The sequence below is a fragment of the Psammomys obesus genome, unplaced genomic scaffold (genome assembly GCF_907164565.1).
Source record: "Psammomys obesus unplaced genomic scaffold, mPsaObe1.curated_primary_1811, whole genome shotgun sequence".
Taxonomy (NCBI): Eukaryota; Metazoa; Chordata; class Mammalia; order Rodentia; family Muridae; genus Psammomys; species Psammomys obesus.
This window is the reverse complement of record NW_026588368.1, coordinates 695,257-718,704: the sequence shown is the minus strand read 5'-3', so window position 1 is coordinate 718,704 and position 23,448 is coordinate 695,257. Positions and strand designations below refer to the sequence as shown.

At 37.2% G+C, this 23,448-nt stretch overlaps 1 protein-coding gene across 5 annotated transcripts in view; it reads right to left on the bottom strand.

Moving 5' to 3' along the window:
• The window catches only part of Pparg (peroxisome proliferator activated receptor gamma), a 131,213-nt gene that overhangs the window by 57,989 nt on the left and 49,776 nt on the right, over positions 1–23,448 (bottom strand). The window contains exon 1 of one of the 5 annotated variants that reach the window (XM_055604294.1): positions 12,328–12,350. The exons of the other annotated variants lie outside the window; for them this stretch is intronic. The gene's annotated coding sequence lies outside the window, so the exon portion shown is untranslated. Of the gene's footprint in view, positions 1–12,327; positions 12,351–23,448 lie in introns of those variants that run through there. 5 annotated transcript variants of the gene reach the window in all.

Here is a 23,448-nt window from a genome sequence, read left to right as displayed (position 1 = left end):
CTACACTAAACATCAACACATTTCAACAACTCATGGTGGGCCAGGCATGACACTAGTGATGAACACTAAAGAGTAAGTAAAAAATGTATTCCAATGGGTTTTGAAGCAATGTGGTAACTTTTTTTCAGAGCCTCTGTAGAGCTTAGTAGCTTTGTTAGCAATGACTTTCACGAGACACTTAACCACTGATTTCAATGTCTTCTTGTTTTAGGTAAATATCATGATACTATCATGTATGGCTCCTGCTTGTTTACCCAACCAGCCCTTCTTCATTGATCTGTGTAAACCATGGTATAGTACAAACTAACTTGGAAATTATATAGTTCTCCCATCTGTGAGCCAACATCTAGAGATAAAAATAATCCTGAAATATTACAAGGAAGAAAGCCATTTTGGAAAAATTGTCATTCCCCATTTGACAGTAAAATAAAATGGGCATAATGATCTGCTTATGAATACAGTCAGTGAGAGACTGGGTGGGCAAGAACTCATCTTTTCTGTCTCTTAGCCCAGCATCTTTTGAGCTGTATAGTGTTGTTACTATATTGATATAATATGTTGAAAAAGAGACTTTTATCCTAAGCCAATTTTCATAGATCAAGATGTATTTGGTCTTAATTAATATATACGAGTCACATTAAATTTCAAATGGTCTCATGCAAGAAACCGTTTGTCAGATGGCAGATTGTCACAGAATAAAACGCAGAGAACTCTGCAACAGAATTGTTCTTGCTATAGTTTGAATGTGACATGTACTCCACAGAATCACATGTTAAAGTACTTGGTACCCAGCCAGTATGCACTATTTTGGGTCCTTTAAGAGGCAGGGCCTACCAGGAGAAAGTGGGCTATTGAGGGGTGGGTCTTGAGGGCTTTAGACCAGCACCATTTCATCCTCCAGTCCTTTTCTGCTTGTTTCCTAGAGGGATGAGGACTTGAGGAGTCTGAGCTGCCTGCTGTGATTTCTAGCCATTATGATACTTTCTCAAAACAGGATCCCCAATAAATCCTTTCTTCAGGTTGTTTCTTGTCAGGCATTTGGTCATAGAGAAGAGAGAAGTATGTACTACGCTAACAAAAATAATAACCTAAATTAATGGGAAGGTTAAAGGAATGGTTAATCTACTAGAATAAATATAACTTTATTGATCTGAGTTTTCACATAATAAATAGAGAAAACCCCATCTTATTTGTTACTTGTGTAGGTTGCTATTTGGAACATTAACAATAAAGAAGGATGGAGCAGTGTCTGATACCTGGATTAAAATTCTGCCTTGGAGGTCTTAGTTCATGATCTCTCTATAGCTAACTTTGCCATCTGTAAAATAATGTTACCTTGTTCTGTTCTAAAGAATGATGTAAAACACTAGGATACTTATTAAGCTCTAAATAAAAAAATAGTTGTAATTTTTGTACATATTAGTAGCTAGAGTCTCATCATCATATAAAAGGTGGGCTAAAAGCCTACAGCATGGTCTCTGGGGAACAGGAAGAGGAAGAAACACCAGCAGAGTCCTATTGTTCAAACAGGACTATGCCTAAAACAGATGTCCTGTTTTAAAGACCTCTGGAAAAGAAGAGTGCCTGGCTTTTTAAAGATACTCACTCCAGTGCTTAATTACTCTTTTGTGGCCTGGAAAGTCTGTCTTATCTGGCATCTCCCCAACTGTATTATACATATGCTAGTGATGTTCCTTTAAAAATTATTACACAGAAAAATATCAGGTAGTCAAATAAATTTAGGAAGTACTAGGTTAGGCAAGGTTGGACATGTTGACTGCAAGACTTAGACACATGATTCAAGCTCAGGGAAAGGAGAACATGCAGTATTACAGCTTAATGTTTGAAGGTCAACTGCTTATGAAACTACGATATACTGTTGTTGTTGGAGTTTGTCAATATTACTTTCAAAGTTATTACAATGTAACCATGGACAACTAACTTAACTCCAAATTACATGAAACTACATTGTGAAGGTGAGAGGAGTAGGGAGTGTATTTGAGAAAAGGAGTATGGTAGTAAAAGGATTGAATGCTTATGTTCTACAGTTAGAGGTTAACAGATGGTGAACACAGTATAAAAAGTAGCAGCCAAGCATGTGATTCTCAAGATATAGAGTTAAATATCAGTATTTTTGAAATGGAATTATTGTGGCACTGAGGATTTCTATTTTTTTTAAATTAAAGTCTTTATATTAAAAAGACTTCTAAAAAGTTGATTTTTAAAGATTACATTCGATTACATTAAAAATTAAGTTGGATATCCTTTATCCAACTTTGAACTCTACCACTGAACTGTACTCCAACCCCTTAAATACCTTTTAACTGAAATATTTTCCCAGTAAGTGGTGGTAAATCTATTCCTTGCACATACTTTGTGTTATTAAAAAAGGAATGATCTGGTAAAAATGTCAAAAAATAGAAAAAATAAGCTGAAATAAAAACCAGACATTTGCCCAACAGATGATCCTTCTTGTATTTCTTCACTTTTAAAAACTGTGGAGATATGTGTATATGTACATCCATATTCACACACACATATGTGTGCAGGAGCCTGTGTATGTGCAGAAGCCAGAGGATAGATTGGAATATTACTGTCAGAAATATCATCTACCCTAGTTTTGAGACAGGTTCTCTCACTGGAGCTGTCTGTTTCTGTCCGCTCAGAACTGTGATTACAAATATGTGTTGGCTTTTTAAAAATATGAGTTCTGGGGGCTGAACTCAGGCCTTTGTTCTTTCTAGGCACGTACTTTTATCAGCTGAGCCATTTTCTCAGTTCCTGTACCATTTTTTTCCTTATCTTTGATTAGTATCGTGGGCCTTTTTTTTACTAAAAGAGGAACGAGTAAATTTCATTCATAGAAGTGTAATTTAATAATGATAACTAGCAATTTTTAATCACTTAAGCAGCAGGCATTGTATCTTATGTCCATCATGCATGTACTTTGTGTATATGATACATATAACATGTAAGTCTTGTAGTTCAACATGTTTAAATTATATTGCAGTTAAAGGTGTAATATAACATGAAGTTATAAACAATTATTACCATTTAATGGTGTTAAAAATAGACTTGGGGTTAAGTAAATTGCACAACTTTATACAGTTAATTGACTTTACAGCAATTCAGCTGTGGCTTCTCTGATTTTAGAAAGGTTTGGAAATAAATTTGGTTGTACCATTTATTTATTCAACATATTTTCATTCTGCTGCCTACTAAAAACTAAATTCAGTGTGTCTCTGGCTTGATTTCCCACTGATGGATCTGGCAGAAGATGAAGCAACTAAAATGCATCTCTATATGCACATTTATTTATACAAAGCCAAAATGCTCATAGTAAATGCTTTAATTCAGATCAATAAAGCCCCAGAGAAGCTGTAGCCCTAGCCTCTAGAAGGAAAAGCACATTCAAATTTTAACTCTAGAAGTTCATTTTATCTTGAATGGGGCACATGTTGTTTAGGGAGCTTGTCATGAGTCATGGAGAGAAAGAAAAGATAACCAGACCATATTGACCATCTCCTCTGCTTCTTGACTCAAAAATTCATAACCCTTTCTACTGTGGTCAAACTAGCTCAAGCATGGCTCTTCTGTTAAACTTTCTTTCTTATGTTTTCCAATTGATTTATTATTTATTACAATTTATTCACTTTGTATCCTGGCTGTGGCCCCTCCCTCATCTCCTCCCAATTCCACCCTCCTTCCCTCTTCTCCCCTATGCCCCTCTCCTAGTCCACTGATAGGGGAGGTCCTCCTCCCCTGCTATCTGACCATAGCCTATCAGGTTTCATCAGAACTGACTGTATTCTCTTCCTCTGTAGTCTGACAAGGCTCACCCCACTCCCAGGGGGCACTGAGTCCATATCAGAGACAGCCCCCGCTCTCCTTACTAGGGAACCCACATGGAATCTGAGCTGCCTATGGTCTACATCTGAGCAAGGGGTCTAGGTCCTCTCCATGCGTGGTCCTTGGTTAGTGCATTGGTTTCTGCAGGACCCCTGGGCCCAGATTTGTTGGCTCTTTTGGTCTCCTTATAGAGCTCCTGTCCCCTCCAGGTCTTTCTATCTTCTCCTTCTTCCATAAGATTCTCTATTAGCCATATAATATAGGATAAACATACTAAACTCTATAGTCCTAAAGAAGCTAAACAACAAGGAGGACCCTAGGGAAGATGCTTAATCCACATTCAGAAGGGCAAGCAGTATAGACATTGACAGTGGAAGAAGATAGGGAACAGGACAGGAGCCTATTACAGAGGACCTCTGAAAGAATCTATCCAGCAAGGTATTGAAGCAGATGCTGAGACTCATAGCCAAACTTTGGGCAAAGTGCAGAGAATATTTCTTATGCTTTTAAAGAGAGATTCTAGTAATAATCTAACGGAAACTAAGGCTAACTGCTGATAGTTAGTGCAGCTGAATTGAAATCACTATTTTGTCCAGTATACGCTGGCATCAAGTTAAGAACTGCTCATCCAGAAATGAATGAGGGCACACTATTACAGGTTGCAGGGACAATAAAAAGATAATAAATAGGCTGGGGTATACCTCAGTGGTGGAGGACGTTCTTGGTATGCACAAGGCCCTGGTTTAATCTTTAGCACACACACAACATACGACACAATACATCACACGTAGTTTATAAAGGATATATTGTGAACAATTCTATCCTACAGAGTCAATAACCTAGATGAGGTGAGTCTCTTCCTTGGGCCTATTTTTTTCTTTTTAATTTTAATTTTTTGTTAATTATACTTTATTCACTTTATATCCCCCCATCTTGGGCCTATTCCTCAAAACACAGTCTGCCAAAATGTAACCCCAAAGAAACAAACAATTGAATAGGCCTATATTTGTTAAAAAAATAGAATAAGTAATTAATAATCTTATAAACAGAGGGCCAAGGTGCACCTACTGGTCAGTTTTACCAGCCATTCAAGGCAGAAATCATACCAGTTCTTTGCCAGGAGAAACAGATGTAATAATTCTTGATATTAGGAGGCCAGAATTATCCTAATATCAAAACAAGATAAAGCCATTACAAGAGATAAAACACCGTAAATGAACTTGGTCATAAATAGAGACACAAAAATCCCCAACAAAATATTAAGAAATTGAATCTAACGATGTATAAGAAGAACTATACACAGAAGGTGTCATATCACATTCCTTTAATCTCAGAACTTGGGAGGCAGATCTCTGAGTTTGAGGCCAGCCTGGTCTACATAGAGAGCTCCAGGATATCCAGGGCTGCATAGACAGACCTTCAACTATCAAACACATGAACAAGCAAAAACCCCTATACATTATTTATCCCAACTATGCATGAACTTTCTCATTGATAACAAAAAAGAAAACCTAGGTGAGTGTGGTGGCAATTTCTTTAGATTCAGTAAAAAGGTATGGCCATGAAAGATAAATAGAGCTTTATTAAATTTAAGTTGTCTGCTCTCCATAAAACTATATTCATAAAATATTTGCAAAAAACACATCTGATAAAGGTCTTCTTCAAAACACACAAAACTCATAGGAAAACAAACAACTCGATATAAAAATAGGCCAGAGACTTGAGCAAGAAGATAAGATCTTCAACATCATAAATCATTAGGAAACCTTCAAACACTGACAACACCAGAAGCTAATGAAGCTGTAGAGCATCAGAAATACTTCCCTCATTACCAGGTGAACTGCAACAGGGTCTGTGACTTTGGAAGACAGCATAGCAGTTCTTATAAAAACAAAACGTGGTCCTCCCACACAGTCCAGTGGCCACAATCCAAGTAGACTGAAAACTTAGGTACATACACACACACACACAAAACTGTACACAGATGCTTATTATAGTTCAATGATTGTCAAAATTTGGAAGCAACCAAGGAACCCTTCAGCGGATGAGTAGATAAATCGTAATACAGCCAGACAATGAAATACTTAGTCTTGAAAAGAAATGAGTTAGCAAACCATGAGAGAACATGGAGGAAGTTTATATCACTTAAGGAAAGAAGCTAATCTGAAAGGGATAGATGTCATATAATTCCAACTATATAATATTCCAGAAAAGGTAAAAATTATGCAGACTTTTAAAAAGATTTATTTAAAAAATTTTATGTGTGTGTGTGCATGCACACATGCGCACCTGAATATATATGTACCATGGTGTGCAAGTGCCCTTGGAGGCCGGAAGAGGGTGTTGGAAGTACAGGAGACAAGCTTGCTTTTAATGAGTGAATAAGTTGACTATTATGTGTTAGGTATTTTGCATTCTTCCCCCAACTAGGAATAGAGATTAAACATGGATTCTTTCTCAGTGATTACATACTTTGGCTTGGAGAATACACTAAAACAGAAAAATAAGAAATGGCCATCTCTATTAAGGTCTAAGTCACATGGTGAAGACTTAGCCCTGTTAGAGGGCTTTACTCTCATTTGATTGTTATCAATGAGAATTGCTCTTTACCAAGCACTGTTCTGGGATACAGTGGATGGGAGATATGAGTGGATGAGAAAGATGACCAAGATCTCTGCCTCCCTGGTGCTAATGCTCTATAGGATGGAGCAGACTATAAGCTATAAATACAACCAGCCAATAAGCTATATGATATAGAAGAAGATGAAAAGTGCTTTCAAAATAGGAAACTGGAGAACAGAAATGAGAAAGGCAGTGGGCAGGACAGGGTGGAAAGGCTTTTCTTACTGGAAGGTAAGATCTGAGCAAAGAATTGAGGGACTAAGAGAGACAGTCAGGGGTATGTCAAAGGAAGAATGTTCTGGCATGACACTCATGGAAGAATAGGGGCAAGGGGAGAGACTCCAGGCAGAACTGTGCATGGAGTGTTGATTAGAGCGTATGCCAGTGATGCTGCAGCAGAGCCAAGGGGAAGAGATGGACAGGAGAAGAAAGGAACTGTAGAAGTCTCTGGGATGGGGTTGGCAGTACAGCGCCAGTTGGGCTTTTGTTCATTATCTGTGAATTGAGAGCCACTAAAGGGTGTTGAGCTAGGTATAGTCCTGACTTTTAAACACAATGGATAAGGGGTGGGTGGAGAACAATGTTGGGAGGAAGGGCAGACACATTTAATAAACAAAACCTGTCAAGAGACTGCTCTCTAGTCCAGAGACGGTAGATTGATTAGGTTGGTGGCAGCCTAAGAGGTAGAGGACAGAGCACATTTTCAGACAGATGGAGACAAGAACCATTAGACATGGATAGTCAGAGAAAGCTTCACGAAACAGGCTGATGTTTCTTGGACCAGACCTTGAAAGACAAGGAGGATTTGAAAAGGTGGAAGACTGGGGAAAGCAATTAAGGACATACTAAACTCAGAGGCAAGAGAAAGTGTGGCTGTATTCTTGTAAAATGAGACTAGTCTGAAAAGAGTCAGGTAGGCCACTTCCTGGGATATGGTGGGAAGGAAGGTAAAATATATGAAGTGTAATCAGGCTACCAAAAAAAGCAGTGGAAGCCAGGCAAAGGTGTGGACTTCATAGCACTATGATGTCTTGTGAGCAGCAGGCACTCAACAGTTAGAAGACTGACAGAGGCAACTTCAGGGATGTTCATCTGCCAAGTCTAGAGTAGATGTAAGAGTTTCTTACACACAGGAAATCTGGCATGGACTAAGGAGGGTTAACTCACATATAACTGATAGTTGACTGTTTCAAATCTACTTTATAGTGTTAACCACACATGGAGCGCTCCACATGTTGGAACCTTAATCTTGTCTTGGCAATCTCTTGTTCAAATAAAAATTACCTGAGTCTAAAGCACTGCACGTTCAAATAGCCATGTGAGCCCAGTTGTGAGGTTGTAAGAGTAGGATTGCAGCTTCTATTAGTTGCATGTGCAATTGCTATGTCTTTCAATTAGCTACAGGTGCAAAACTGCACACAAAGGAAAGAGTAGCACAGTAGAAAGGGACAGAAACCCAATTCTATTAAAAAAACTCCAACACAAATACTCAGCATGAAGTAGACGGAGAGGAAGCATTCATTAACGCCTATGCCACTGTACTGTGTCCAAAGACGCTAAAATAATGAATCTATGGGTCAGCTCTGGTCCCCCAAGTTAGTGAAGAATTTTCTTAGCCCAGATTTCTTCTGAGCCAAGAAATGTGTACCTAACAATATACTATGATTTTAGAGTTTCCCCAGCATTACTTCTTCAGGGTAAAGGTATAACTTAGGGGGTGAACTTACAGACTCAGTAATCTCATAATATCAGAGCTATGAATGTATTATTTGTTTAAGGTATATTTTACCACTTTGAGAGGATAACTGCCGTCAGGTTGCTTTTAAAAACCAACTATACTGTGCCTATTATCCAGCACTAAGGAGGAAAAGACAGAGGGTCGGTTTAAAGTTTGAAAGCAAGGCCCTGCCTTAAAAAAAAATCTTGCGTTTTGTTGTAAATTACATTTCTTTCATGTTTTTTAAAAATATACTTTGTTTCACAATTTGAGGAGAATATAAGAGAACTGACTATTTTGGAGAAGCATTGAGAAGACATCGAGTCTACAAATTGACCTAGTCCAAGTCTTGGCATTGAAGAAGGAAGTTAAAACCAGATACATTAGAAGCACAGACAGACTAGAGCCATGCTAAGGAAAAGGTTAATACCAACAACTATAAAATTCTTTTTAAATGAATCGTTTTTCTTTCTTTACCTCTAGGGATAGAACCAGGGTTTTTGTGCATGCGAGGCAAATGCTCCAACTTCTCCCCTCACCTCTGTCACCTTCCAGGTCTGAATTGCTATTGCACGAGAGATTATGAAATTCAGAGTTGTATCAATAATTTAAATCTTTCCTGGACTTTCACTTCAACAAATAAAGACTATCACAACCTAGAGAAGTTTTTTTTGTTTTTTTTGTTTTTTTTTTTTCTTTTTAAAAATGTCTCTGAGGGGGAAAAACAGAACAATCACTGCTTCAATTTAAACTCAAAAGAATGATTTCAATCTTTGGCAGTTGAGTATCTTCAGAGACGAAATGTTAATGCAGTGGGAAGTAATTTTGACAAGTTAAACAAAACAAAACAAAGCAATCCAGGAATCCAGGGCTGGAGATGAAGCTCAGTGGTAGAGTGCTTGCCTGGCAAACACAAGCTCCTGGGATTCATCTTCAGTACTATAAAGGTTTTTGTTTGTTTGTTTTTTGCTTGCTTTTTTTTTTTTTTTTTAAAGATGAGATATAAAGCTGTTTCCTTAAAGTTTGATTAGGTTCTTCTTAAAACACTCATGGGGGTTTCCTAAAGCTGCTCCTTTTAGCATTAGTGGTATAGTGGTGAGCATGGCTGCTTTCCAAGAAGCTACTTTTTATTCAAATTGTTGCCACTTATTCTAGTGCAATGAAGATAACTTCAGGTTTTGTTTTTCATATTCTCTAAATTGCTTAAAATATAAGATACTTTGCTCTCAGAGCCTTTATATGATCCTTTAGTAAGCAATATGACAAGACTGAAACAATAAGCTTGATAAAGGGCTCTAGGTCTGCCTTCACAAGCACTGTGCTATACAACCTTCATAGTAACCCTGTTAACATTCAGGGACACAGAAAAAAAATTGATTTGCTCTATTCACAAAACTTGTATGTGGTCAACGCAGGACTGACTGGTTCTTTAAACTTCTGGACAGGTGAGAACTTCAGTCAATTATCTGTTTCTAGTATACCATTATCTAGAGCTCCTTAGACAGTTTAAATATCTCCCCATAAAAATGGTATGTAATCAACACTGCTCCTATCTCTGTAGGACTCTGGTTTCGAAGGGCTCTATTGCAGCATTTGTCACGTCTCTAAGACACATTTCCATTGCTCAACCAGCTCCAGAGGACAAGCGTCATCATCCTTCAAGTTCTGGTGCACAGCCGAAAATTATAGAATCCACACAGGACTGAGTCTGGCACTCAGAGTGGGAGGCATATTGAGCATGAATCCGAGGAAGTGTCCTTTCCATTGTGCCAGTTTTTATTAGTGGAAATCAGAGCCAGCACAAGGTTACTTGGGGTTGCCTGCAGAACTCTTGAAAAAGAAAAGGAGATGAAAGGGACACAGTGTTCATGGAGTCATGGAAAATGTATAGATGTCCTTTTGGGCATAGCAGCTACAGGAGTGACTTTAACTTCTTGGATATGATCAATGCAGGTAGACCTCTTGGACCAAAATAAACATGGGGTTTTGTGTTTTGTTTTGTTTTTTCCTTCAGCAGCAGTGCCCAGGTGCTATACCACCACCTATCCTATTTTGCCTCAGATGGGGAAGAAGGAATACCTAACTAAGCTTATGGTGTAGGCCAAAGACAGAACCTCTATACCATGTCATCAATGCTGGCCTTGGATAGCTAACGATGATTGTATGCTTGATTTCTTTCCAAGTTTACCTGTTTGTTTTAGCAGCAGTGGAATAAATAATGATCATCCATAAAACACAACAGAAGTAACAGACAGGTTGTTAGACTTTAATAGCTCAAATTTTTAGTAGAAAAACATTTATAAATAAACCAGATGACCACAGAAGCCAAAGTTCAAATTATTAGTAAAAGTTGTAATATTTTATTATAATTTTATGATTAAATTATTAAAATTGTATTATTAAAATATTATCTCAATATTTTAATTACTTAAAAAATAGACACTATGTTACCCAGGCTAACCCCAACTCCTGTCAATGACCAATCCTTTCAGCCCAGTCTTCCAAGTAGCTGAGACTACAAGCCATAGCAGGACACCTGGCAAATAACTTTATTTTGTACCATTTTAACAAAGAAAGAAAGTCTTGGGTTAGTCTAGAGGAGAGATTTCAGACTCAGAGAAATTATAGTTAGGACAAAGTCATGGCATAAAAATAAGAGATTGGTATAGAATTGAATCAACTAAGCATCTCTTGATATAACCAGCATCTGCCCTCTAGTCACCCTAAAGTATTCATTGTGTTACATCCTAGACAAGTTCTTTTCAAATAGACAAAATTACTGAAGCTGGAATCAAGAACATAGGAAGCCAGGATATTCTGCCCCAAGGCAGGCTAAAACTAAGATGGACAGTGATCATTTTCATTGCTTACAAGAAAAATAGAATATTTTATAGAAGATAATGAAACTAAACTTCTGTATAAGAAACTCAGATGACATATATACCGAGTCAATGACAGGGGGTCAGATCAGGAATAGACAGTGCACTCAATCCTGAGTTGGATTCTTAGCATTACACACACACACACACACACACACACGCACGCACGCACACACACGCACGCACGCACACACACACACGCACGCACACACACACACACGCATGCACACACACACGTACATATGCATATGCACAGTAAAATTTCAGTAAATATTTTTAACTATAAAAACTAATGTTTTTAAAATTGTGACAAATGTTTTTAAATTTTAGGCTTCCAGAAAAATTAAAACTTTAAGCTATTCATTTTAACCAACAAATGACTTCATTTTTAATGATTTAATGATTTCACACTTTCACTGTAAAACATGTCATCCTATTCAACAACTTGTTTTATATGCAATGTATGATTGAAAAAAAAACAAATGGAAACACTAGAATAAATAGGAAATTATACAAAATAGAAGAAGCTGTGCTTAAGAAACCCCAGTAGAAGGAGCTATAGAAATAGAGAATATAACTTTTTGCAATGGACAAGAAAAATTGTTGGAAAAGGAGAATTTTGTTCCTGTGCAGCAAGTCTGAGTAGTAGTAATGGTAAATTATTTACTCAGTATTCATCTAGTCTTCGAGAGATCTTACTTTCTTTGTATAAAGTGACTTAGAAAATATATTCTTCAATTAGGCATTCAATTAAAAATTCTAAAAAATAATCTGACATGCAAAAAAAAAGAATCTAACATGTTCCTCTACTCTAGGAGTGTGCGATTCTTTGGGAAAAAGAGGATGCAGATTGCAAAGTACAATAAAAAATACTTGAAGAATAAAACTTCTATAAATGAATAAAAACTGCTTTGAAAGCTAACACAATAAAAGGGGGAAACTGATTCCTCAAGAGCTCTAAAATAATCACACATTTTTGGGATATGTATGCAAATGCAGGTAACAAAAATGAGCAGGTCTGGTTTTGGATAGCAAAATACCTTTAACATTTATAATTCAGGAGCTGGAAAGCCATGCACAGAGATAAGCTATGGATTAAGGGTTCTATGCTGAGGGTTCTGAATACATTGGTAAGTGACCACCATACAAGTGACCAAAGGATTAAAATACTCTAATGAACACAACGTGGAAGACAAACAGTTCCACCCACACATGAGTGCCCGAAGCATCCCCGGCAGCAAAATCAGGAGCGGACTTTACCTTGTGAAGTGCTCACAGGCAGTGCATCAGCAAACGCACCATGCTCTGGATCAACAGGAGAATCTCCCAGAGTTTCACCCATAACAGCATAAAACAGCTTTGGCGAACTGACACTGGTGCTTTGTCTATGTCTTGCAAAAGATCGATTTGTTAAAGGAAAAAGGCTTGTGGTCATACAGCTTGTGAATATGCTAATGAGCCAAGACACCGGTTTTCAAATATTTGGGAGAGGTGGAAATAAACACAGAAAGGATCAGGCCTGAATTGGCTGGCACTGTCCTGAGTGAGAGCCAGCTGTGACAAAATGGTATGTCATAATGTTGTCTGCTGCTTTGGCAAGACTTGGTACATTACAAGGAAAACGTTGCTACACTGTCTCGCCAGTGACCCACACGTTTAGTGTCTTGTGAGGGGTGTGAACTGTACAGTATTTGGAATTATCAGAGCAGAGATTGTTTAATTTTTGATTGCTTTTTAATTGCAATAAAATATACATCAATTTAAATAGAAAATTTCTTTTTAAATAGAAAATTTTAATCTCTAAGTTATGAAATATGAAATACTGGTTAAAACTTATTTGGGCAAAGTTTTTCTTAGGTATCTATCTTTGGTTGACTCTCCTAGTCACATATCTGAAGAAAATTCTGGAATTCAAATACATTCGTATTTCAGATTTTGCTACGTACATGCTACCTAATGATACTATTTCTAAGGTGATTTATTCAACAAGTTTACAAAAGCTCAAAAATGTTACTCCTATGCAAATTCTGTAAAACTGAACAGTTGACAGAATAAAGGCCCGGCAATATTTCAATTTTTTATATGAGAGTTTGTTTTTCAAATTTGTTTATCTATCAATAGCAACTGCAGCAATGCTCTGACGGTTGATATTTGAATGATAAGTGCTATGTCACAATGAAAAAAATTGGAACTCTCTCTGAGAATAATGCATTACCAGAAGAAAAAAAAAACAAAACAAAACTACCCTGCTAGGTTGGCAAGGAATTGTGGTCAGTTTTGTAATCAGGAAAATGCTGGCTTCTTGCTTAAGGCCTTTGCCCTTTTTGGCAGAAAAAACACTAGCCATGCCAAACTGCTAATGTGGGAGCAGCCCTTGTCACATAAGTGGCCTAATAGAATTCAGTGACCTGTGGAGTTTTAAAGAGCCTCTACACAAGGCAGCGTATCAGATGGCGATAATTCCCAGAGTTATATTCATCCTGATACCCCCAAATGGAATAACCATAGATCTAGTTAATCTATGTTGAGTAACCATTCATTCTTCAAGGGGACTAGCAAGAGTTTCTCTGTCAATCATGAAGCAATAGCTCTATGGGAAAATGCTCACTGGGTTTAAAAAGCATATGGTAAGGTGGCAATTACATCATTTAACACCCCCCCCCAAACCATTACTAAAGTAATTCAAGTTAAAATGAGTTTCTCAGCAGTCCAAATGATGAAGCTAATGATCACTGTGTAGGATTAATTTTAGCTCTCTTTAATTTGAATTCTTAATAAAAGAATTTCTCTTTCCTTCTCAATGCTTAGAAACTTCCTTAAATTACAAAGTAAGGATGGAATCACAGACACAAGGACACAATACTTAAGGATGTGATTGAATCCAAAATTCTTGGTGGAACTCAGGTCAAAATAATCACTGAATCAACCACTAAAGTCAAGAACAGAAACAAATTTTAACAGAATGGAACAAAAACTAGAATTCCATTTTATCTATAGATACTCCCTGGTATCTGTGTCTAGAAAGCGAACTTCAGCTTCATTTCCTTTGAAGGTCAATATGTTCCTTGGTTCCCTTATTCCTGTCCCCAGACCTTGATTTAACTTTTAAAAATAGTTGAGAGGGAAAGGTGTAGCATAGTGGTAGAGCTTTTGCATGGCATGTGTAGGCCCTGAGTTTGATCCTGAGTACCCCCCCCCAAAAAAAAGGGGAACCTTCTTAAGATTGCATGGGTATTTGAAATGCTAACATATGGCAGAATGATACCATTTTAGGAGTCTAAAGAGATGAGAAAGGGAGACCCCTGGGTAATAACTGTGTCTTCTAAATTAAAAAGACAGGCAATGCCAGCACTAGAACTCCAGTGCTCAGGCACCATAGGGATAGAGGAAGAGGATGCTTATGGGCGATATTAATGAGTATCTGCAACATCCTATTTTCAATACCAATGACTATGGTGAGAGTAGCAGCTTGTCTTTCAATACCTTCTTTCCCATGTCTACATATTCCCTCAATGCTGATGTAGCTCATTCATTTCCTGTGACTCAGTGTGGATATTCTCCATCTGGTTTCTAAGGTCAATAGCCTCACCTAGTTCTCAAGTTCTGTTTTAGTCTGTTATTATCTGGGCTGGGCACCACACAGATATAGTCTTTCCAACCATTCTCCAAGGGATGGAAGTTTGGACTCTGCCTATTGCTTCCTTTTCCCAAGACAACATTCAACTGGAGTATCTACTAGTTACCTAGGCTTTCTGAGCCTCTCCTTATTGTGTGCATGTTACTGAACTTCACAAATTATTTTAGCAGGTAATTCCACAGCACCTGAATCTGGTAACATCTGCTCCTAGGATTATATTTTGTCATTTGTTCTTGCCCTAAGCTAGGCTGTCTTTTTACTTGAAAACAAAAGCCTCTTGGTCTTTATATTTCATGTATTTGTCCAACAAATATTTATCAACAATATAAGAGATGTTAAGCCTTAAGCTTGGTGCCAGGGTGCTAATAAACAAAATGGGCATGTTCTTATGGACTTAAAAAATAGCCAATACACCTCAGTATCCAAGTGGGTTCCCTATTAAGGGGAACAGGGACTGTCTCTGACATGAACTCAGTGGCTGGCTCTTTGATCACCTCCCCCTGAGGTGGGGACAGCCTTACCAGGCCACAGAGGAAGACGATGAAGGCCATTCATGATGAGACCTGATAGGCTAGGGTCAGATGGAAAGGGAGGAAGACCTCCCCTATCAGTGGACTTGGAGAGGGGCATGGAAGGAGATGAGGGATAGAGGGTGGGATTGGGAGGGAATGAGGAAGGGGCTACAGCTGGGATACAAAATGAATAAACTGTATAATATAAAAATAAAAATTAAAAAGTCCAATAAACAAAAGTCACAGTTTAAATAAATATAGAGCCTGGAACAGAGCAGCTTCAAACAATGTTGCTTACATATCTGCTGGCACATTTGAACCATGCAACACACAAAACACCCAAGTTACTAACAAAATTGTTATACCGTGTGGATTGTTTAAGACAGCTGGTCTTTGTTATAATTTGTTGTCCTACCACACTGTTGTGCTCTGTTGCTTAAGAAATTTTTTACTCCCATGGACATTTAGATAGGTGAAAATGAATGGAGTCAATCTCATTTTTTTTTGTAATTATCCATGTATTTTGTTCTGAAATATTGGAAAGACTTACAAATTTTATTTTCTATCAGTTCCAACATTAATCTACCCATTAAGCATTAACTATTACTGTAGACAACCACAATAGACACGATAAGCCAGTTTTTAGCCTCAGTGAGTTCACATTTAATTACACGTACCAAAATGACCCAAACATAAAAGAGTGATCCTCTAGTTTACTTAACTTTGAAGATCAATTAGCATGCATCTATAGCAGAAAAGTAATTGCTTTAGTAAAGTTGCTATTATCAGGGGACAGTACTAACACCAGAGAATTCATAAAGTCATAAGAATTATGACATGTAGGTGAATGAATGTCTTCATCTTCATAACCATAATAATCCTAGTGTCTTACTATTGAAATTCATAGTGAGATTTACAAAGGAGTTTGCAGTGTTATCAGCATTTTGCTCCACAGTGGAGAAGCTGATCAGCACTGATCCTGTGGAAAGCTGCCTGAAAGGGTAATTTTACGTCAAGAAGAGACCAGTGGGCATCAGAGAAGACTCAACTTGTGTGACGCAAAGTAAGTTTTTTTTTTGTTTGTTTGTTTTTGTTTTTTGTTTTGTAGTGCAGAGTGAGATGAATATCTTGCCTAAGGTTTTGGAAACAGAAGGAGTGTGGATTTGGTTGTGGGTTCAATATTACATTCTTGATAGGAAAAAGGAAGTAGATAATGAATTATACAACAAAGAAGATGGAAAGCCTATTTTACTATTTTAATACATGTGTTGCCAAAGTGAGACTATAAAGCTGATTTAATTCTTTTCCTGTTTGTGATACCTGAAAACATACTGATAGTTTGCTATTTGAGACTGGTTGTGTTTGGGGTTATTTTTGTTTTGAAAGACAGACTGGTCTCAAATTCATTTTGTAGTTGAGTATGGTCTTGATCATTCTGCCTCCACCTTCCAAGTGTTAGGATTTCAGGAATGTACAACTATTCCTGGCAAGGCTACTCTTCAATATCTAATCTTGAATGTTAATTATGGAAATCTCTAATTTGCTAAAAAAAAAAAACCCTAAATTTTTATACATCAAATACCCTGTAACACATTTGAAAGGTGATTAGATCCATAAAAGTTGTAAAATTTTTATTATCAAAAGACCCAAAATTCATTAGTAAAATTACAATATTAATATTGTTAGCATTACTCAGTGTTATATTGATTTATGTAAAAAAATCTTTCCATAATATAGAATTAGTCATTTAATATTTAATAATCTGGAATTTATCAAGCAGATTAAATTTGGATTTTTAAAATTTCTTTGGTTGGTTTCTCTTGTATAAAATTACATGTTTGTGGCTAAGAGTGGTGGTGCACGCCTTTAATCCCAACACTTGGGAGGCAGAGGCAGGTGGATCACAGTGAGTTGGAGGTCAACCTTGTCTACAAAGCAAGTCCAGGACAGCCAAAGCTATACAGAGAAACCCTGTCTTGAAAAACCAAAAAAAAAAAAAAAAAAAAAAAAAAAAGTTTGTATTGTTGTAGAATAGTATTTTTTGAATATTCTCATTTAAAAGTTGCTTTATTCTGTTTTATTGGTACAGATAACACCTATGCTGGCTCCCAAAAGTTTGGAGCAATTTGAGAGCTGATAGCTCTCTTCTCTCCAGAGCCTAGCACAAGCCTTTGGTTGGCATTCAGATAGAGTGGGATTGTTTTTGTTGATGATGAGGATGGTGAGATAACAGCTGCTTACCACATTTCTGTCTCGTGTGTCATTCAAGAAGTTTAGAGCCTAATAAATGGGTAACAGTATCATTTATTTTTCTTGTTCTAACAAGACTTCAGCTTCCTGGTGATGCCTCCAAGAAACAGGCAGACTGAATGCCCAACTCCCTCCTGTCTTTATCCAGAGCAACTGCCTTTTTCCTAGCTCAACTGAAGCTGGCTCAGAACCTTATCTTCAAGTGGCTGGTTGCATCAACTCCAGGTTTCTTCACATCACAAGAAGTGATGTGCCAATGGAACACAGGCTTTGAGAAGAAACAATCCTGGTCTTAGATGCCATTCCTGTAAGCCTGATAATCACAGAGGAAGAGAACAAGGAAGGCATTGTCCAGTACATTTATGCCATTTTGTTCATAGGCACAACAATTTTCATTAAAAATTGTAATTTCATTAATATTGTTAGAATATAAAATTTTAAGACAATTAACACAATAAAATAAATTACATTGCAAAATAAACTACATTATATGGTTTTAAAAAAAAGTAACTCAGTGAAATGATATTAACTTGGGTCCAGTAGCTCCAGTGGATAAATAATGGGTGTGTATTTCAAAAAAGTATAGTCTCTGATACTGCAGCAGAGAACACAGACACTGAACCAGAAAGCCTAGGTTTCAGGCTCATGGCTCCATCACAGATTGTTGTCTCAACTCTAGGTTGCTCTTCTCTGGAGTGAGAAGAGGGCCTCTTTGCAAAGCAGAGTAATCACTTCTTAAAAAAAAAAAAACAAAAAACAAAAAAACCCTCAAATTTTACTTTTCTTTTTAAAAACACAAATCACAACTTGTTAAGAGGTGACAAAACACAGAAACACAAAGTATTAATTTTTAAGTTAAAATTCCCTACAACCTTTCATTCTAAGGTAGTAACTATTAATGGTTTCTGGTAGATAATTCTAGTAGTTTGTAAAATGAAATCCAGACATAGGCTTTGGGTCCCACCCTTATATCAGCATTTAAAAAATATGCTAAGGTTTGAATTTGTTAATGTATTTTTGTTTGTTTGTTTTTAAGACAGAGCCTCACTCAGGGTCTTCATAGGCTGTCCAGACTGGCCTCAAACACCCAGGTCAAGTTATCTTCCTGCCTCAAGAGAATAATTAAGGTCTTTTTAGGTTATGATGCTAAGGTACATAATCTAATGTCTATACTTATTTAAAATTTAACAGGAATTCTTTTTATTATATTAATATATAAGCCAGTATCACTTGTGTCCTCTCTGCATCTAACTGGTAACAAGGTGTCTACATAAAAGGCCTTTCATACAGAGAAACAAGGCCGCATAGTAAAAATTCTTAAGAGGGGAGAAAACAGGGCAACATAGTAAATTAAATGACTCAGGAGAACAAAGCAACTGAAAACTTCCTTGTCTCCTATTTCCTTCAAAAGTTAACTTCTGTAATATTTGAAAAAGAGCCTAACCTCTCTAACTATTTTGGAGAGTTCAGCTAAACACTTAAGTTACTATGCCTTTGAACCAAAGGCATCCTACCTAAACTGTGTTAACTTGTCTTTGCATGTAATATCTAACATCTGAAATTCTGCTGTAACTGGATTTTAGCATAATAAAATACACCGGCCTATATTACCAACATACATTGATGTAAGAAATCATACCCCTCTCAAGGATGTATCTTTGTCAATCTTGATTTTTACCAATTACTTTTTCAAGATTAGTTGTATGGATATTTCTTAGGTAACATCCTGTCATAGGGGAACCACAATGGCAATCCACAGGTACTACAGCATTTCAGAGCTGCAGAACTAGACATAAGTTTAGTTCTGTAAAATGAGCAATTTTCTAGTACTGTGACTGCATTACAGAAAATGTAGGGACTGCTGGAAACGCCAACTGACAAAACTTTTACCAGGACAATTAACACACTCAAACTCTTAATTTTTCCTATAAGAAAAATGAGCTTCAAAGGAATTAAATGATTCAACTAGGTCATTACTCAGATAGTTAGTAGCAGAGTTTGAATTACAAATAGTTTCTTGATTCCAGTTCAAAGCTACAAACTACACTCTAATCTCACTAAGATAGAACAATAAAACATTCAAATACATGTTGCAATCCATTATCCTTAATTCTACCAATCATAGCCTATCAGTCGGAATGAATCTTACTATCTGACTCACTTAAGGTGGATGAATTAGCCATGGAAATCAGAGTTCAAAATAGAGTTCAGACTGGGTACTCTCCAGACAGAAAGTGCTTCACAGCACCTTGTTAACAACATGTGATAACATTCAGAAAGCAGTTTGGGAATTTATTTTGCTGACATGTCTTCTTGCCTCATTTATAGATTTTACCTAGATTCTAGGGTTTTTCTGACGCCAACAGCTCCTCCCATGACATAGCCCCCTTTTCTTATGAAAATAAGAATATTACTATGAGAAAAATTTCTTTGTGATAATAAATTTTTAACAGAAAAGTATCTTAGAGCTACACAGAATTTTAATTTCTAATTTGAAGCTGGGAAGTTATCTAAAGCAAAATAATAGCAACTACTTGATAGAGCTTTGGTATGGAGCTCAGGGTAATAGAGGTATAGATCAGAGGTAGAGAAGTTGCCTAGCATGTGTGAAGATCTAGGTATAATCCTCACCAGTATAGAAAAATGGGGAAAGAAGTCTGCAGAAAATCAGGGTTTGAATTTCAGTGCTGGAATTGAGAAATATCTTTACTTTGTGGTGTCTGGTTAAATTTTTGTTCCCTCATCTAAAGAAGGGTTATTAGAATTCAACATGATTTAAATAAACCAGTGCCTAGAATGGAATAGGCTCCTAAAATACTATGAATTCTTATAATCAAAACCTTGATCCTCATGTTTGATTCTTGATTAATAAACAGAGCGATCACCAAGTAACACACCCACTGATCCTGTATTTTAACCACATACATATTTCAGTTAGAAACTGCACTTGTGGAACATGGAATCCTCAGGATCAAGTAGAAATTTCATAAATTCACTTAGAAACGGACACATTCTGTTTATGATAGAAAACAGAGATCTGATAGAGAATGAGACAGAATTGTAAAACATGCCCACAAGAAATGGAATTTTGATGATAATAGAATAATAAGCAGCATAAAATGTATTTTTATATCAATTTTTCTATTTGGGTTTATTGATCAGATAATAGTGTTATTAGGTCAGCTACCTAAAGGTGCATCTCTTTAATGGTCTTTATTAGACACACTATAAATTTTGTTACAGTCTAGGTCTCTAAGTTTGAATTTGTAGAATAAACTACATCAGTTTCTGAAAGCTAGTAGGCTGTGAACAACAACAACAAAACCAACAAGTAGCTTTATAATCTAGATGCTATATTTATTGAGCGCCTGCTCTGACAGGTGCTGTGCTGTCCTAAGACACAAACTCTATTTAGACTTTGTAAAAATCCTGTGAGCTTGAGAGGGTACTCCACTCTGGGCCAGTTGGCAGGATTAGAAATGGGAGCTCACACACCACATAGCACAGTTAAAGTATCATATAACCATAAGTAAAATCATGGGTAAGTCATTTTATAAGCATTTGACAGAGGAAGAGGACTGGGCTACAGGGCAGGTGGTGAGAGCACAGTTTCTGTCCAGCTGTAGGCATAGCTGTGAGCAATAGTGTACTGCCATTATTTTATAGGTAGGGAAATTAAGTCTCAGGTCTCAGAGTCAGTAAAGGACCAAGAATGGATTTAAATTAATTGAAACTGGGTACTCATGAGGTTCAGAGGATGAATAGCAGCCCTCTGAGTAGAACAGAACTGGAAGGAATCTGAAAAGAATTGAAGAACAAGGAGAAAACTTGAGATGAGCCCAGAGAAATAGAAGCTGTGGGTGGTGGAACCAAGGTGAGACTGAATGGAAATAAAAAACAAATTGAGAATGAAATTAGGGTAATGATGACCCACAGCACAGGGCACCTCAAACAAGGGTCTGATACAAAACTCCAAGGAAGTGGGACAGTTCAGATGGGCTTAAGAAGCCCAACAATCAAAATAGTTTAGAACTGCTCTTTAAACAATATAACCCCCACATAGCACAGTTAAAAGAAATCTCTGTGGTATAGATATTGAGTGTCTCAAGAAAATGCAGGACAGTTTACACTGAACACACCCTTGGTCTTGACTGCTTGCTGCTCTGAGAGAGGGTAAAGTATTTCCTAGTCTTTTTACCTTCTTCCCTCACAATAGACATGCTTTGTCAAGCCAGTACTCAGAGCTGAGGTGAGAGAATCATAATTCAAGGCCAGATGGGGCAAAATATTAAGTTATCATTACAGAACTAACCCGCATTTTAGGAAATTAGAACATGCAGAGTGCTGAGTGACGTAACCGTAGTCCCACTACTCAGAAAACATCCATCTTGAATTCTTAGTGCTCCTATTGATCTTTTCCTGTACATATGTACATCAGCATATTCACATAATAATATACACACATTTATAATCCATGTAGCATTTGTTGTTAAAATGGCTTTTGTATTATACTGGCAGTAACTTCCTTTTTAAAGTCAGTAATGTCCATGTTTCCCTTTAAGTTTTCATTTCAAACAATACGCAGTCCCTATTCAAATTTCCCAGACCCAGATGTTCATAGTTGGTTTGCTCCCACCTCAGCATTATTGATAACGATGAAATGATTGTATGACCCTTAAGCCCTTTTAACTCTAGCACAATTTCTATTTTCCCTAGCCTCATCAGTTCCCTCGGTGTTAAGGCCACAAGGCCAGTGAGGACCTACAATGTCCCACTTTCTGGATTTGGCCGGTTATTTTTTGTATAATTTATATCACTTCTGTATCTCCTGTGTTTCTGACAAATTGGATACTAATATAAGGTTTATGTGCTAAGTCATACCATAAACGCTGGATACTTGAACATTTCACTGTGGCACAGCAGAAGACAGATGGTCACTAGGCCTGGTAGCCCAGGCCTGCAATGCCTGCTACTCAGGAAGCAGAGGCAGGAGGATTATTCATTAAAGGCTAGGCAGGGCAGATCAATGAGACCCTGTCTCAAAATAAAAAGTAAAATAATGACTGGAGATAGTGCTCAATGGTAGATCATCTGTTTATGATGATCGAGGCTATAGGGTCCCACCCATTTTAATCTCTCATTCTCATTCTCTCTCTCTCTCTCTCTCTCTCTCTCTCTCTCTCACACACACACACACACACACAGAAAGACAGACACAGAGACACGTTGATGCTAAGATCAATTACTAATTTGGGAACCAAACTCTTATCTTTTGGTTGTGAGCCTATCCTTTAATGGCTACACTATTTCTTCAGCCCATCAACCATCATCACCAATTTGGAATGACACTAGTCTGACCTCTGTATTATGTAGTTACTTTTTCCCTCCTGGCAGCTAAAAGGCAATATGTGCAGTTACTACATTTTTTAAAATGCATGCAGAAAGGGGAGGGAGGGTGGGATCGGGAGGGGAGGAGGGAGGGGCTTATGGGGGGATACAAAATGAATAAAGTGTAATTAATAAAAAAATGTAAAAAAAATAAAATGTATTTTAAAAAAGATTTACTTACTTACTTCCCTGTATATATGAACATCTCTGCAAATGCATGCCACATGTACATGGATGCTGTGGAGGCCAGAAGAGGGTATCAGATCCCTTGGAGCTAGAGTTACACTTGTGAACTAGAGACACTTGTGAACCACCCATGTGTGAGCAAGGAACTGAATTCAGGTTCTCCTCAAGAGCAACACTCCTAAGTGCTAAGCCACCTTCCCAGCCCTGGAATTTGCTTTCAATAATCATTCTACTTAGGGTTCTTATAAACTTGATTGTCTTTTCTCCAAATCAACAGCTTGAGTTTATAAAAATGAATTTTTCCTAATCCTATCATTTATACATCACTCAGTTGACATTTCTCTGTAGGAGAAAATGTACTTTCAGTAAATTTGCGTAATCACTGTGAAATGCAGTTCCTACTGGGAA